We start from the raw sequence: 18605 nt of genomic DNA, 5'->3' as shown, positions 1-18605 counted from the left end.
TGCCTACTAAAGATCCTCATCTTCACCTAAGACTATTTATGGAGGTGAGCGACTCTTTCAAATTAGTTGGAGTTCCCAAAGATGCATTACGATTGAAGCTATTCCCGTACTAACTAAGGGACAGAGCTCGAGCCTGGTTGAATTCATTTCCACCAAACTCAATTTCTACACGGAAAGAGTTAGCCGAAAGATTCCTCATGAAGTATTTCCTGCCAAGCAAGAACGCTAAGTTGAGGAACGAGATCACTGCCTTCCAAGAAATGGATGATGAGTCCTTGTATGAGGCATGGGAATGATACAAATAACTATTACAGAAATGCCCTCACCATGGAATCCCACATTGCATCCAACTTGAGACATTTTATATTGGTCTCAATGCTCACACAAGGATGGTAGTGGACGCTTCTACTAACGGTGCTCTCCTTTCTAAGTCTTATAATGAGGCTTATGAAATCATAGAGAGAATCACCAGTAACAATTATCAATAGCCAACCAATCAAGCCGCGTCAGGAAGACGAGTTGCTGGAATACATGAAGTGAACGCTCTCACTTCACTTGCATCTCAGGCATCTTCAATCTCTTCAATGCTTAAGAATCTTACCACTAATGGGTCTAACAGTTTTGCAGCCCAACCACCTCACCAATTTGAGAGTATAGTGTGTGTTTATTATGGGGAAGGACATTTGTTCGAAGAATGTCCATCGAACCCCGAATCCGTATATTACATGGGTAACCAGAACAAAAATTAAGGAAGGCAAGGACTGCAATTCAACTTCTATAACCCATCGTGGCGATACCACCCGAATTTTTCATGGAGTAACAAGGGGCTGGAACCAGTAACAACTACGCTTAGCCTAGACCGACTCAGCCACTTAGTTTTTCCCAAGCTCAAAAACCAGCTCAGGCTGAATCATCCAATAGCTTAGAGAATTTATTAAAAGCATACATGGCAAAAAACGACGCCACTCTAAGGAATTTGGAGAATCAAGTGCGCCAGCTTGCTACTAAACTCAGGAACCAAGCACAAGGTGCTTTACCTAGTGATACGGAGAATCCAAGAAAACCAGGAAAGGAACATTGCAAAACGTTAACATTGAGGAATGGAAAGACAGTAAAGCCCAACACTATCGAAGCTGAAAAGGAGCTAGTCGATGCTTAAGACTAGAGGAAGTTCAACTGAGTGTTGAAATTCCAGTTTCACAAGAACTAGAATCTGTAAAACCCAAAAAGGTAATTCTAGAACTAGCTAATTTTGATCAACTAAAAAATTCGTTAGATGCAGAATTGCCACAAAAAATGAATAAACCAGTTCCAGTAAAGAAACCACTACCACCCTACCCTTAAAGACTTCAGAACCAGAAACAGGAAATTCAATTCAAGAAATTCCTAGACGTACTTAAGCAACTTCACATCAACATCCCATTGGTTGAAGCACTTGAGCAAATGTCGAACCACGTCAAGTTCATGAAGGATATCCTATCCAAAAAATGAAGACTTGGAGAATTTGAGATGGTAGCTCTGACGAAGGAATGTAACGCATATCTTCAAGACAAACTACCCCCAAAGTTGAAGGATCGTGGATGTTTTACCATACCTTACAATATTGGAGCAACATATTGTGGTAAGGCACTATGTGACTTGGGTGCAAGTTTAAATTTGATGCCTATGTCAATATTTAGAAAGTTGGGGATAGGGGAAGTTAGACCTACTACGTTTACACTTCAACTAGCAGATTGATCTTTAGCACATCTAGAAGGAAAAATCAATCATGTATTGGTATGTGTAGATAAATTTATCTTCCCTGCTGATTTTGTTATCCTAGACTTTAAAGCAGGCAAAGAAGTACCAATTATCCTAGAAAGACCGTTCTTAGCAACCGGAAGGACCCTTATTGATGTGCAAAAGGGCGAGCTTACGATGCATCTTCAGGATGATCAGGTAACATTTAATGTTTTTAAGTCTATGCGATTTCCTTATACAATTGATGATTGTTCTGCAGTATTTGATTTAGAGGATTTAATAGTGGAAAAAGAGCTCAACTATGTTCAGGATCTGTTGGAACAAATTTTGACATCGGATCCTCCAAATGATGAAGAGGAGGATGAATACTTAGCTTTGTTTGAAGCTAATCAAAGGGGATTTAATCCACAATCCAGTTTTGAGTCTTTGGAGTTAGAGAAGAGGAAGTATGCCCAACCAAAAGCATCAATCGAGGAACCACCTAAATTAGAACTCATGGTATTACCTTCACATTTAAAATACATTTATTTAGGTAACGCTTCTACTCTACCAGTGATTGTTTCAGCAGAATTAACTACTGAGCAAGAAGAGAAACTCATCTCGGTGTTGAAACAATTCAAGAAGGCTATCTGATGGACCATAGCTGATATCTATGGTATTAGTCCATCTGTATGCATGCACAAGATTATCCTGGAAGATGGTGAAGAAGGGACGATTGATGGACAATGAAGATTGAACCCCATCATGAAGGACGTGGTGAAAAAGGAGTTTATCAAGTGGTTAGATGCGGGTATCATTTATCCTATCTCAGATAGTTCGTGGGTAAGTCTGGTCCAGTGCATGCCAAAGAAGGGAGGTATCACAGTCATAGAGAACGAGAATAACGAGTTAATACAAACTAGAACAGTTACGGGATGGAGGATTTGCATTGATTACCGAAAGTTGAACAAGGCTACTAGGAAAGATCACTTTCCTTTGTCGTTATTGGATCAGATGTTGGATAGACTCGTGGGGTGAGACTATTACTGTTTTCTTGATGGATACTCAGGGTATAATCAGTTTACAGTAGCACTGGAAGATCAGCACAAGACAATGTTCACTTGCCCGTATGATACATTTGCATTTAGACGCATGCCATTTTGGTTTATGTAATACACCTGTTACATTTCAAAGATGTATGATGTCTATTTTTACTGACATGGTTGAGAAGTACTTGGAAGTTTTTATGGATGACTTTTCAGTATTCGGAGATACTTACGATGATTGCTTAGCCAATCTAGCTAGGGTACTCAGACGATGTGAAGAAACAAACCTCGTACTTAATTGGGAGAAATGCCATTTCATGGTACGAGAAGGAATTGTTCTAGGGTATTGGATAATGAGACATGAAATCGAGGTAGACAAAGGAAAGGTAGATGATATTGAGAAGCTCCCACTTCCAACATCTGTAAAGGGTGTCAGGAGCTTTTTGGGCCATGCCGATTTCTATCGAAGATTTATCAAGGACTTCTCCAAAATTGCTAAACCCTTATGTAAACTATTGGAGAAGAACACGATGTTCAAGTTCGATGATGAATGCTTAAAAGCTTTCCAGGATTTGAAGAGTCGATTAGTTACAGCACCCATAATCGTCACACCAGACTAGGATTTTCCATTTAAATTAATGTGTGATGCAAGTGGCTTCGCGATAGAAGCTATCATGGGCCAGCGAAGGAACAAAGCTTTTCATCCCATCTACTATGCAAGCCAAACTCTTACAGGAGCTCAACTGAACTATACTATAACAGAAAAAGAGTTACTTGCTATTGTATTTGCTTTTGACAAGTTTCGATCTTATTTAAGTACTTACTTGCCAAGAAAGATGCGAAGCCGAGACTGATCTAATGGGTGCTTCTACTTCAAGAGTTCGATCTAAAAATTCAAGATCGGAAGGGAGTAGAAAACCAAGTACCAGATCACTTGTCTAGATTGGAGCCGCAAGAAGGGAATTCTCCTATCATACCAATTCAGGAAACATTTCCAGATGAACACATACTGAAGGTAAGTCTTGTCCATAGTACCCCTTGGTTTGTTGATATTGCTAACTATTTAGCTTGGGTTTGATGCCAATTGATAAGACTTATCAACGAAGGAGAAAGTTTCTTCACGATGTAAAGTACTATTTCTGGGAAAAGCCATATTTGTTTAAAAGGTGTGCAGATCAAATGATTAGGAGATGCGTGGCAAAAGATAAAGTACAAAAGATTTTATACTATTGTCACTCAGCTCTGAGTGGGGGACACTTCGGAGGTACTCGTATGGCGGCCAAAGTATTGCAAGCCAGATTCTTTTGGCCAACACTATTCAAGGATGCATATGCGTACGTAAAAAGCTATGACCGATGTCAAAGGGTTGAAAATGTCACCAACAGAAATGAGATGCCTCGAACAAACATCATTGAGGTAGAATTATTCAATGTATGGGGTATTGACTTTCTTGGTCCGTTCCCTCCGTCTTTTGGTCACAAGTATATATTGGTAGTAGTAGACTATGTGTCCAAGTGGGTCGAGGCTGAAGCTTATCCCACAAATGATGCTAGGGTTTAATTAAATTCTTGCAGAAACACGTGTTCACAAGGTTTGGAACCCCAAGAGCCATCATTAGTGATAAAGGGTCCCACTTCGTGAACAAGTGGTTAAGATGGTTATTAGACGAGCACGAAGTGAAACACAAGGATGCAACAGCTTACCATCCGCAGACGAATGGGCAAGCTAAACTGGAAAATAAAGAAATCAAAGGCATACTTGAGAGGGTAGTTTGCTCACACTGACGAGATTGGTCCAAAAGACTGGATGATGCTTTATGGGCTTACAGAACAGCATACAAGACGCCTTTAGGGATGTCACCCTACAGGTTGGTCTTTTGGAAAGCATGTCATCTACCCTTAGAGTTAGAGCACAAGGCTTACTGGGCTCTTTGACAACTCAACTTGGATCCTAAGCTTGCTAAAGAGAAACAGATGCCCCAACTTAATGAGCTGGAGGAACTCTGGCTATTCTCCTACGTAAATGCCAAATTACTCAATGAGAGACTTAAGAAATGGCATGACAAGCACATTCGAGTTCAAGAATTTGAAGCAGGTCAGCGAGTTTTGTTATTTAATTCTAGACTAAAGTTCTTTCTAGGAAAGCTAAAATCACGTTGGTCCGGTCCATTTACTATTCATCTCGTCATCCATACGGAGTTGTCGAGCTCTAATGTAAGGGAGGTAATTTTCAAGTTAATGCTCAGCACCTGAAACACTATTCGGGAGATAAGATTGAACGGAATGAAATTTCGTTCATTTTATCGGATGTTTAATTTTTTTTTGTTTTCTTTTTTAATAAACGATTTAGGGTATATTTTCGGGATTAGCATGTTTAAATAAATTATGTCTAGGAGATTGGATCTTAAGCGAGACCGCTTGTGACACCTCCAATCTTTCCTGGGAATTGATTTTAACATAATTTTCTAAAAAGTTATTCTCTAAATAGAAATTTTAATCTTTGATTTTTCAAATAAAAGGGTCAATTTTGATCCAAGTCTTAAATTGCAACTCAATTCCAAATTTTCATTAAGTCTAGGACTTAATTGAATCATTATAAAATTTGGTTACTATTTTCGCAAATAATAAAAACTAGATGCCTCTTTTTGTAAATATGTTGAAAGGCTTCTAGAATAAATGTTTTTAGTTTAAAAATGATAATTATTAATATATAATTATATCCATTATAATATATATTAATTATTATCAAATTTTAGGATTTTATTTGATAAGTTTTAATGATAATAAGAAGATAATCTTTAATATATAATTATATCTATTATAAAATATATATTAATCTTTATCAATTTAGCATAAAATTAGGATTAGTTTTAATCATATTTTATCTTTATTTACATAAATTAAATAGAATTAATAATTTAATATGCATATATCTAATTATTAACTATTGTTATCTTTGTATAGGATTAGAACTTAGAATTTTTATTAATTAAATTGTTTTAAGAATTCTACTCTAATTCCTATTTCTCCCTCTATAAATTCCACCTATCTTCCCATTCATCTATCACTCAAAACCCAAAGCACTAAAACACCCAACTGTCGAAGCCCCTAGCCACAAGAAGACACCAGAGGTCGGCCAAAGATACCCGGCCTCATTCACGCCTTGACGTCCACGCTCCAAAGAATTGTTCCTAGGCGCACACTTGCCCATCGAGTGCTGCCTTGCATGCCTGGCCCTGTTCATTGCCTCGTGCTGCTTTTGTCTAGTTGCCCAAACCTTCATCCCGCACCTAAGGCCAGCTCCCGCATGCACCCACGACAGGTCTGCTCGACGAGGAGCTGTGAGCCACTCGTACTACTCCAGCCTAGCCTGTAACACCCCAAACCCGGCCTAGACGATATGACCAGATCTGATGCGCCACATCGAAGTATTCAAAACATTCCGTATTACTTAGTTTGGAAAAAAACTTAGTTGGTGTTGTAAAAGGTACTTTTAAAAGTAGGTTAAAGTGAACGGAAGTGCACCGGTAGGAAACCGGGAAGAAGAGGAGGTGAGTCCGTTGATTTGCTTAAGTACCAAGCTCCCTTCGGATCCAATCCTAGACATGCACACCGCCATTGCCACACTCTAACATCTCGTATAATTTTTGAAAACCGTGTGATTATGCCCATCTTAAGAAAATGATTAAGGTTGAAAACGTTTGCTTAAAATATTTATTCTCTTGGAAAACATTTACTTTATGGAAACTTTGTGCGTCATCGTGATCTTTTAAAAACAAGTAGTTTTTATAAAATGAACCCTAGTGCTAACCGGTTTAATAATCCCCAAAATAAAATTAATAAAAAGAGCACCTTATTACAACTTCAAGCACAATAAAAATAATCCAAATTAAATGCTAAACTTATTTAAAATCGGCAATCAAGCTTCATGGCCACTCTGAATCCCTTGACTCAAGTCCACCAACTAGGGCTCACCGCAAGGATGGAAGAGGAAGGGTGAGTTTGGGAAAACTCGGTGTATCTGAAACCCATCCAAAGCCCAAATCAGCTCGAGCCCATTGGGCCTAAGCCCTATTCAGATAACAATTACAGTGGAACAAAGCCCTTTTCGAATACGATAGCAAGGCCTTAGCCCTTTTAACATAACAAGATGGCCCATAGGCCCGATTCGAGAACATATGTAACAATATCAAGAATGAATGCAAGCCCAACTGGGAGACTACTCAACCCACCAACTGCTACACCGCCTGCATCAAATACCCTACACTCTATGTGGGGAATATCTCAACCCACCCACCTACACTCCACAGATTAAAGAACGTCACTCAATTATCGATCGATTGAGGCAAAGCCTCCAAGATCGATGAACCACATTCAATACTTCCTCCATCAATACCCCAATCCCATGCAATGAGATATTAATAAATGCATATCATGTAAAATACAGATTAATCAATCATGCGGTTTAACCAATTTAAACCCTAGGGTATTTGGTAATTATGCTCTTTAGGGTAATTTTGCACTTACGCAACTACACACGTTATTCCAGTAATTCTTAACAATCATATGCAATTTGATTCTCCCATCTAACTGACAGGCTACTTTGCCCACCTCTTGCCCATATTGGGCCATAAGCCCATTGGGCCCAGTTTTGACCCATTGAGGCCCTATTTCCGAAGTACGTTGAAACGTCACACAAACTTACTTACCACTTTGCGATGCTAGATCTAACAATTACTCTATGTCTTGAGAGCATTCGCATACTCACAAGCCTATGAAATGCCGGAATTTCGGCATTTCGGCTTTTTGCTGAATTGAACTAAGAAAAGGTGTTCGGTACACACCGATTCATGACGATCGCCATGAGATCTCTTCGATATCCTACAATTGATTAGCACAGTGCTTATTTACAAACTATAATCACTAAATTCCAAAACTTACTCACCCATGATCGAACCATGTCCCTAAAAGCCTTTGAAACCTTACCTTTTGTCAAAATCGATAGCTAGCTCAATCCGATTGTTCCAATGATTCACGCTTTCAATCCAACACTTAAGAAGGCACTAATCATTGATGAAAACGTCGATTAAAACCCTTAGAGGCACATGCCCAAATCGATGACCTCCTAATTTTAAGGACTTGGCTTTTCTTAACTTTGCAAAATAAGAACAGATCCGAGATGATAAGTACTTACCCTTACTCCTACTTGATTTCCTCGCAATCCGGTGTGATTTAACCTTAGAACAATGGTAAAACCCGAATCCAAGGGTTGATGAAATTTCGCTATAAGCCCTAAACCAGTGGTACTTCGGCTTTTGGGTGGTGAAGGAGATGGAGATATGAGGCTATGACCTTGAAGAAAAATTGCCGTCAGGTATCTAGGATTAAGATAAGATAATCGTAGATTTAATAAAAACAAAAGAACATAAAAGAACCTGGCTTTGAAGAAATCGGCACAAGCAGTGATCACAGGTTTTCGGCTTTTGTGATTTCGGCAAAGGTGCTGATTTCGGCTTTGGAGGAGAAGAATGAAGAAAGAAGAACAAGATAGTTGATAATTTCGACTAGGGAGGGAAAAGAAAGAAAAAGGAAACCCCTTGGGTGCAAAAGCAGAAGAAAACGGCACCACTCAATACCCTAAGTGCCGAAATACCAACCTCATAACCCCCTGTCGATTTTCCCTTTTCAATTCCCATAATTCGGCCAACTCCTAGCCTCATCCACATCCCTTAAATCTCTCCCCTTATCCCTCCTTAATCCAAGCGTTTAAACTGATCCAACTCTCCTCTAGCAGAATCCACCTGAACCCAACACTTACCCCTCCTGCACTTAAAAAATAAATGCATCTATTTGCCAACATAGGGAATCGATCCCATGCCTTCCTCAACGCTCCACACGCCACCTTTTTAGGAGCCTAGTGGCATCACCCTTGCCACTTTACCAAGGCTATTTTTGTGATGCAATTTACCCACAACTCTACTTAAGGGCCACTTAGCCAGAACCCCTAACTCCTAAGTCTAAAATTCCAAAAATTCAACTGGGTTTTGGCCAACTCATGGGCCTTCCATAAGCCCATTTACTTACTCAAAATATTAATTTCACATCCAAATACAATAATTTAAAGTCTTTATAAAATATTGAAAACCACGAATAAATCCGAAAAATCAGGATGTTACATAGCCTACACACGTTGCTGCCTGCTCCTAGCCCTCTTGCGCTGCTGCTTTGAACATCTAAACGGCACCACCCTTTCATCCATCTTAAGCCACAAACCCTCCAACCCTCCTTATAAATTCCCATATTTTCCTTCATTTTTATTATTATTTTCTAGAGTTCTTATATTTTTACAGAAAAAAAAGGTGGTGAGACCAATTTTTCTCTCAAACTTTTAATTTTATTGAATTATTTAATTTCTCAGTTTGTTGAATTATTAATTCTTATAAATTAAATTTTTGAGAAAATAATTTTTCTCATCTTATGATCAGGTTAAACATGCCTCGCAAGAGAACTCTTGCTTCTGCTCAAATTGATAACCAACAAAACAAATTCCACTATGAAGAAGCCAGAGTGAGATACGAAAGTATCTTCAAAAATCAACAGATGTATCCAGAAAAAGGCTTTGCATTAAAGGAAAGCAACTATAGAGACTTTATGGCAAGTATTCGTCAAGTTGCTGAAACCCTCAATTGGGAGTTATTTTACGAAAAGAGACCTAGTGTGGATGAGGAGCTAGGTCGTGAGTTCTATGCAAATTTAACTTCAAGCGAGATAACAGAAGTCCTAGTTTACGGAATCAAGGTATCGATAAATTCAAATGCTATTAATGAGTTCTTTGAATTACTAGATTTCAAAAATGACGAATATTCCAAATTGATGAGCAATATCAAGCCTGAAAATTTGCAAGAAATTCTCGAGGAACTGACAGTTCAGGGTTCTACATGGACTGTGTCAAAACAAGGAATCCACACTTGTCAAAGAGAATATTTGACGCCACCCACGAAGGTATGGTTTTACTTCATCCGATTCAGCCTTATGCCTAGCTCACATGGAACTACAATCTCATTAGAGCGAATGGTCTTATTGTACTCGATCCTAACTGGAAAGACCATTGATGTGGGGAAGATCTTCTTGAGGGAAATACAGAATTGTACCGTTAAATGCTCTGGCCCTGCACACTTCCGCTTTACACTAACAATTTTATGCTTGAAAGCTGAAATTCTTACAAATGTAAAGAAGACAGGGTATAGCCAAGGCACAATCACGAATTGGGACCTTTACCGAGTAGCTGGAGACTCAGTTCTATAGAAATGAGTTGAAGTAAGTGAGGAACCAGAGGACCCTGATGAAGAAGAAGATCCCACGATGCAATCATTTGAAATCCCTAATAAAGTAGAATCAGTAGAGCCAGAAGCTGAACCTGATACTAACACTTCAATGTTTAGAGCTCAACCGCCAAGCCCAGACTTTCGAGATGAGCTATCAAAATTGATGGACTTAATGCAACATATGCAATGGCAGCAACAAGCCTACTAGAGATACTCAAAAATAAGGGATGACTCGATGAGAAGTGCTTTTAAGAAAATATACAATGACCCCATTTATTTTTGTGTCTGAGTTTTCAGATTTCATATTTGAACCATGGAGTCCATTACCAAAGAAGGAGCGACGCGATTCATGCAAAGGCGATAGTGATAGAGCAAAAGATGAGTCAAATTCAAAAAGGTCTGCAAATAAATAAATGGGGGATCTTGAGTTTACTTTATTTTTGTTCTTATACTATTTTTAGGATTAAGTTTAATTATTAATATATATTTTTTTTCATAGTAAAACAAGAGAGGAAAATCATAAATAAAATGTGAGCAAGTCACAAAGTATAAAGTGTGGCAATAGATATATATACATGTCTAGGATTGGATTTAGAAAGAGCTTGGTACTTAGCAGTCAATTTGACTCACCTCCTCTTTTCTAAAATCCTACCTGATATATAGTATCTGTTCACTTTAAACAATGAGGACATTGTTCATTTTAAGTTGGGGGATCGAAAATTTGAATTATTTCCACTCAAAATAAAATTTTTCTTTTAATCATGATTAGGATATATTTTGTTCAAAAATTTGAATTTTGTTAAGTATGCTCAATTTGACTATGAATAAAGTTCTACTATTTCAGTAAATTATTATGTTAGCTTAATAATGACATGAATGTATTTTTTTAATAAAGCATGCAAATTCGTACCATAAAATTTTTAGTTTTTTAGGAAAGTTAGGTATGCATGAAAGTTTAAGTCTTTAGAATTGACTTAGTAGTTTTTTGAGGCGAAATCCTAGGGAGCATGGAACGTTGGAAGTGATTTAGGCAACTATTGTTTGGACCATTTGAGCCTTTCAAGCCCACCATGGTAAAGTTTTATCCTTTGAAACCCAACTTTGAGACTATATGGCCTAATTTTATTTCAACCCTTACAATAATTAGCCATTACTTTTCGCTTAATGATCTTAAAATTGTCCCAAACACTAGACTCAGTAATATTCAAAATGTACTTTAAAAATAAGTTTGGGGGAGTTGATAAGAAGTATCAATTGCTCAAGAATTGCAGTACACAAAGTAAGTACTCGTGTTAGCTATAAAAAAAAAGAGAGCACATGTATTTGAAAGAGATGTACAAAAGAGCATATAAAAGTCAAGTTGGTGTATCGAAGGTAAAAACTCCGAAGGTTCGATTGATGCTGAGTCTAGGGTTTTTAAACCAAAATTTATCCATCTTTCACCTACCCTTAGCCTAGCCACATTATAACCTTGATAAAGACCTATTGATTCAAAGTCCTAATGCTACCTACATTATTGGAGAGAAATTGCTACGATCAACATATGAAGACATAAGTTAAGCTTAATGATTGCAGCTTAGTCTTGAATAAAGGAATAAAAGTAAGGGTTAATATGTCTTTGTTACAAAAGCATTTAGTCTAAATTTTGCTATTATAATAAGTTGTTGAATTTAATTTGAACGATGTATACTTAAGTAGCATAACTATCAGATTTCTTGTCTTTGAGCATAAGTATTCTAAATTCATAATTTTGGGAAAAATGTTGTTCTAAAGGAATTTTTCAAAGGTGTTTCTGAGAAATTCTTTTCAAAATTTTTGCATTACTCGGGACGAGCAATGAATTAAGTTTGGGGGTGTGGAAACACAAAAATTTATATACTTTTTCATACCCATTTTTACTTAAATTCATGCAAATCCAGTTAAATTCTTGTCGAAAAGTAATTAAATATTATAAAATAATAAAAATGTGTTAAAAATATAAAAATGGTGAATTTAGTTAATTCTATACCTAATTTTAATTAATTTTGACTATTTTCGATGATTCATGCTTGAAGGGCTTAAAATTGGCTCGGTGACTTCTTTGAAAGCACAAAATCGAGAAGCAATTTGAAGTTTCGAGGCACATTAATTTTCAGCCTAAGACGGTCCAGAAATGTGTATTAATTCCTAATTTAATTAATTTTAATTTATTCTCCATTTAATTTGGGTTAAATAAATTATTTTTAATTAATTATGGAGAAAGGGTCCAGTTGAATCGCCTTGGTCGAACCATATTGAGTGAATGGGCAGCCCAGAACCATCCTTATGCTGACCTAAATCAAAATTTTAGTTGATTAAATATGCTTGCAAAAAGGGCCTTGAAGATCTTTCAAAATGCATTCAAATCCCTCCTTTAATTGTGGCTTTATGAAACTGCCCCAAGCTTAAAATAGCAAAGTTGAAACTCTCAACTTTGCCATGTGTGTGGCCGGCCAAGGGAGGTCTCTTATGCTGATTCTTTTTTGCTATTTTTACCTTCCATATTCAGCTATAAAAGCCACCCCTTTCTGATCATTCAAAGCATCCCTCATCCATCCCTCATTCCATAACATTCTCTCATTCCCTCTCTCACTTTCATTTTTCCATCCCATTTCCCTCTTGTTCAAATGCCGATTTCTTCTCTTGGGAAAGAGGCTCTCATCAGCCATTTTGGAGCTGCAATTAAATGTTCGTAAGCCACCTTGATAACTGAGGGCAACGAAGAATGAAGAATGGAGCAACTAGTTAAGCCACAGAGAAACATCAGATTTGCTTCTTATTCCCTATCTCTTTAATTTTTGTTGTTGTTTTGACGAACATGTTTATGAATATTTATGCTATTGAAATGGTTATTTTAATCAATTTAGCTTAAACTTAAGTTTGTGCTGGGTTGATTATATTCTGCCTGCTTGAATTGTTAAAAATATGTTTATGCTGTTATAGGCCTCGGTAAATTGCTTGGTTAAGTAAAATCATGCCTAAGCTATTCTTGCTTTACGACTATGAGGTAGCTAATGAATTAATTATTTAAACGGATTGCAATTGTAATTAATTGACACAGTACTTAATCAGTGCATATTTATTCTTCTAAGATAGCTGAAGGTTAAATTAGCATTGTATCTGGCGATATTATTGCCTTGCATAACTTGCAAGATTATTGTGATTAAACTGTTTCAAGGTAGGGATGCCTTGTTACCTCACATAGTCTTTTATATGCTGATTAGATTTAATTAATCATTTGAAATGACCTAGGGATATGCAAGAGATTAGTTCATTTTAATGAGTATGTATTGTAATAACAGGTTTGCTTACTAGGATCTGTTTAGTCGGTTGAATTGACATAGGAATATGTCAAGACATGAATGGACTTTTGTATGTGAGTTTTTCATAAGTTAGCAAATTATCGGGTTGCTGTGAATTTATTCATAACAGTGTAAACATGAGTTTAATAATTTTGAGTTCAAGAAATATAATTAATCCAACACAAGTATGTTACCTTGATTAAATCTTATTTGAAATCATGCATTAGAACTCCTTTGTTTTATTTTTAATTATTTACTTAGTTTTTTTAAACAGTTTTTGACCAGTTTTTTAAAACCAAATTATGTTTACCTCACCAAAGTATTTTACAATTAATTTCTTAAATAATTCTTTTTACAGTCCCTGTGGGTACGATAACTCGACATTTACTTGTCACTTTATTACTTGTTACGATTGTGTACACTTGCACATATCTGTCGTTCCACATACTCAAATACCATTTAATCATAAACACATTGTCCCTTATAAGGCCTACGAGGCCTTAAACATGCTTTCGAACTGATTTGGGACTAAACTGATAACACATGAAAATTTTGGAAACTTAGAAAAATTTCAACCATGCAAGGGTCACATGCCCATGTGAGTAGGCCGTGTGCCTCACATGGCTCCAGACATGCCCATGTCTCAAGCCGTGTGGAAATAGGGCATTCATACTGACTTGTATCACATGGCTGAGGGAACGCCCGTGTGCCAGGCCGTATTAAAACTGGAGGGTATACTGACTTGGTGACAAGACCGACCACACACCCATTTGTCTAGGCCGGGTAACTCACTGACTTGATTTCTAAGCATCAATAGGGGACACACAGTCGTATACCATGACCATGTGTCGCACACGGCTGAGACACATGCTCATGTGGACTAAAATAGGTCATTTGCAAGGCCAATTTGCCACCCCAGCTTCAATGTACCTACACAAGAGAAAATGTACAATTTCCATACACAAAGGGTAGCCAATTCAATCCCAATTCATGCACAAATCATGCTATATAAATACAACCATTTTACTTACTCAAATATATACCAAAGCAACATAATCTTTAACCTTAATTCATACAATAGGTATATATATACCAACTTAATATTCACAACAGAAAACCATTGTCAACTCAATCAATTCATTCACTGTAATACACACCATTTAACTACCAATTTGACATGTAAATTCATGTCACAATAAGACCTTTCTCTAGCTTTTATCCACCGTAATTCAAATAACCATTTTAACTTCCATTAAGTCTTGGTTACAACCATGCCAAAACAAACCATCTCACAAGGCATTATAAACATCTTACAAAAGTCATTAACAACCATTTCTAATAGCCAAACGTATATCAATATTAACATCATTTACAAGCCAAATCTCATGGCTATAATCACAACCAAAATACCACATCTAGCCTATACATGCTATATACCATAAATGTATAATTCAAAAGTACCAACTTAGATGTTTGATAGTGCGATGATGTTCCCGACGACTCTTGGATCTGAGCTAACCTTGATTCACTATAACACATAGAAAATTAACACGAAGTAAGCTTCATAGCTTAGTAATCTCGTATGTGAATAACTTAATTCATCAAATAAATGCAAATCAACCAATTACACATGGCAAAACCATATACACATTAACTACAAACCTTTCTCATGTCCCAAAACATGATCAAATACAAACTCATCGAGCTTTCACTATTTAATACCCGAATAGATTCAACACATGCTTGTATTGCCTTGTACTAACCTCTTTCTCAACCACATCATTCACTTACCTGTTAAACCATTCAGGATAGAAATCGGATACTCATGAGTCTCGTACGATAGGTACCTATACCATGGCTTGTAGCCAAATCAAGGTAACTTATCTGAAGAACTATTAATCATGGCCCGAAGACAAATCATCTGATATGCATGGCCCGAAGCCAAATCGGTAAAATACGCACCTGAAGTGCTAGTATCATGGCCTGTAGCCAACTCAACGTCTCACTTACTAACATTTCAATAGCATCCAAAACTATTCTTAAAGTTCAACCGACTTTCACACTTTTTGTTTCTATCATCGAATGCATTCATAGAGTCATTTTCACAATTCATACATTATCCAAAATCCCATTTTAACAATTTATGCAATATTAAAGCATTTTAACATACATTTATAATGCATTCGGAATTGACGAATCGGGTCGACTACTAGATAACCTTATTTTTCCCCCGATCTAAATCCAAATTCTTTCTTTCTTGATCTATATGAATTCAAAATTAACTTATTTACTCATCTACTCATTCAATTAATCCAAAAAAAAAACATTTGGGCATTTTTACACATTAGCCCCTAAACTTTCGCATTTAATCAATTTCATCCCTATTTCATAAATACTCAAAATTCACACAATTCAACAAAACCCATTCTTGGCTGGATTATATATAGGTCTCTAGTAGCCCAAAGCTTCCATTTATTTCACATTTCAACCACGCAATTTGCACATTTCACAATTTAATCCTTATTATGCATTTTCATAAAAAATCTCTTAATAAAACATGAAAATCTATCATCAAAAATTCATATTTTATCTTCAAACACCAAAGAACACATAGATTCAACAATGGCAATCTCAAAATCTTTAATAGTTTCAAAATCTAAGGTACGAGCTAGCTAGAATACGAAGCAACGATATCAAAAATGTAAAAATCATTAAAAATCGAGTCAAAATCACTTACCAATTTAGATTTAGAAGTGTCGAACCTTAAAAATCAATCAAATGCTTTCTTATTCATAAACATTTGGCCAAAAGAGAGAAAGATGGACATAAGTTCATTTTGTTTTTATTTATTATAAGTTAATTACCAATATAACCTTAATGAAATACCATTACTATCATCCATTTAATGTCCAATATTGTCCAACCACCATTTTAATGGTCTAAGTACCATTTAAGGCCACCATAATTAAAAGCCAAAGCGATTTGACACCTTTAACTAATGGAGCATGCATTTTACAATTTATAAGATTTAGTCCTTTTTCACAAATTGAGCATTCAAATGGTAAAATTTCTTTATGAAACTTCCACACAATAATTCTATCATGCTGTAAACTTTAACAAAATGATAAAATAAATATTTTGACTTCGAATATGTGGTTTCAAAACCATTGTTCTAATTTGACTCAAAAACCGGCTGTTACATAAATAATTAAACTTATTCGAGCTGAGACTCTATTTACTTCTTTTAGTTTAGATTTAAAATTTGTTGCATGTTTAAATTTAGGATTTTTTAGGTTTAAGCTTTTTGTATTTCGGAGTTTAGACTGAAAAATTAAGAATTTTCTTTTAGATACATTACAGTAGTACCACAATACTAACTCTTGGTATCGTAATGCCCTTGTCAAGTTTCACAAAATACCTATTTTAGGTATTGTGACCCATGTGCTTCCACTCTATTTAACCCCAAAACTCAAGTTCTCTTAATTTTCAGTCTTAATCTCCCAAATACATTTTCTTTGTTGTGCTTGTTTGTTTTCTGTGCAAGCCACCCATCCGAAGATTATACAACAACTTCAAGCTTAAATGTGAAGGTGGACGACCCAAACTAGTCTGATAACTCCTTCTAGGAAGTCTGATAACCTCTTAATCTTTTGTATTGAGCTACATATTGAGGACAATGTGTAATTTAAGTGTGGGGAATGCACATTATTTTATTTTCTTTGGTTTTATGTTTGTTTTGCATGTTTTCGACTTTTACACCATTTTTCAAAATAAAAATCAAAAATATTTTTCTTTTATTTCTTTTATTTTTGTTATTGTGTACATGGTGCTTGAACATGAAGTGATTGACATCGGTGGATTGTGGCATGATATTGTGTATTAAGTTCTTTGAATGTGTACATTCTAATTGATGCTTAATGAATTCTTTGCTTTGTGAATAAATTGTTTAGTTCAATTAATTACATTGAATAATAGTTTCAAGACAGTTGGATTTTTTATCCAAATGATCAATAAGACTAAAGATAGGTGTAGATATGCATGTTTTAAAAATTGTCATTATTCATTAAAATAAGTAGAAACATGTTTCAGTTTTGTATTCGTTGAAATGCTAAGGGATAACCTAAGGCATTTTTTATGTAGCTTAGAGACTAAAGGACAAACCTTGGATGCTACATTATCCCCAGTTCTCGTATTTGAATCTCACATTTTCCTTTCTTGGTGAGCCTTTATGTTTGAAGCCTTGAGCTAAAATTGAGTTCAAAACTCAACCCTTCACAGTTTCTAAACATTGCAGAGGTTTCTTACAAAATTTACTTGAGTGACTAGTGAAAAGAGATTGATTTAGCTCGTAATTGATTCTTACTAAAAATTGTGCATAAACAGACAGAAAAATGTGAAAGAAAGAAAAATAGCAAGGATTAAAAGCATTGTGAGAGTAAAGAACTAATGAATGCAAAATATGCTCAAAATAAGAAAAAGAAAAAAGCATAACATTAATGTCTGAAAATCATAATGCACAAAAACAAGCTAAATCAACCCATCTCTTCCACAATATTAGAAAGATAAGGAAGGTGAGAGAAGGAGAAATAAGGCGGTGAGATCAAACGATCACATTTGGGGGGAATTGGAAACAATGTCGTATGCTATACTATTCATAGTGCTTGAACCATTTTGAGCTTATCTTTGAATCTGTACCAATCTAAGCCTCAGAACGTTATAAGCCACTAAACCCTATGTGAACTTAGCGTCTCCATTTACAAGTCAAAACTTGTGGAATCTTATTGAAAATGAATACGTCGATTTCTTTCGTACATAGATATATCATATCTTCATTTCTTATTGTGATAGAATAATGTATAAAAATTTGATTTTTATAAACTAACTCTACTTTTGTTTTCTCTGTAACTTTTGAACTAAAATTATTTAATCTCAAACCTATGAGTTTACAATGCATCAACTAGGAGTTGTTGTAAACTCAAAATTATATAGGATTTTTCTATACATTGTTACCACATTTTGACTTAATAAATATGTTAATCTTGAATAATTATTGTTTAATTAAGTGAATTTTACTTAAATATTAATATTGGACATGAACTTATAAAGTATGTGAAATTATGTTTTATTGCATGATTTTTATGCATAATTTATGTTATTTTCATGTAAATTATTAATATTTGAATTTTCACTATACAG

At 35.7% G+C, this 18605-nt stretch overlaps 1 non-coding gene across 1 annotated transcript; it reads right to left on the bottom strand.

Annotated features, from left to right (window-relative positions):
• Positions 1–227: 227 nt before the first annotated feature.
• Positions 228–334, bottom strand: LOC128282251 (small nucleolar RNA R71). Its single transcript, XR_008272469.1, has one exon. It is a non-coding gene; the product is annotated as a small nucleolar RNA R71 (small nucleolar RNA).
• Between the last annotated feature and the right edge of the window lie 18271 nt (positions 335–18605).

The sequence above is a fragment of the Gossypium arboreum genome, chromosome 1 (genome assembly GCF_025698485.1).
Source record: "Gossypium arboreum isolate Shixiya-1 chromosome 1, ASM2569848v2, whole genome shotgun sequence".
Lineage (NCBI taxonomy): Eukaryota > Viridiplantae > Streptophyta > Magnoliopsida > Malvales > Malvaceae > Gossypium > Gossypium arboreum.
Note: the sequence above shows the minus strand (reverse complement) of the source record. Positions and strands in the feature narration are given on the sequence as shown.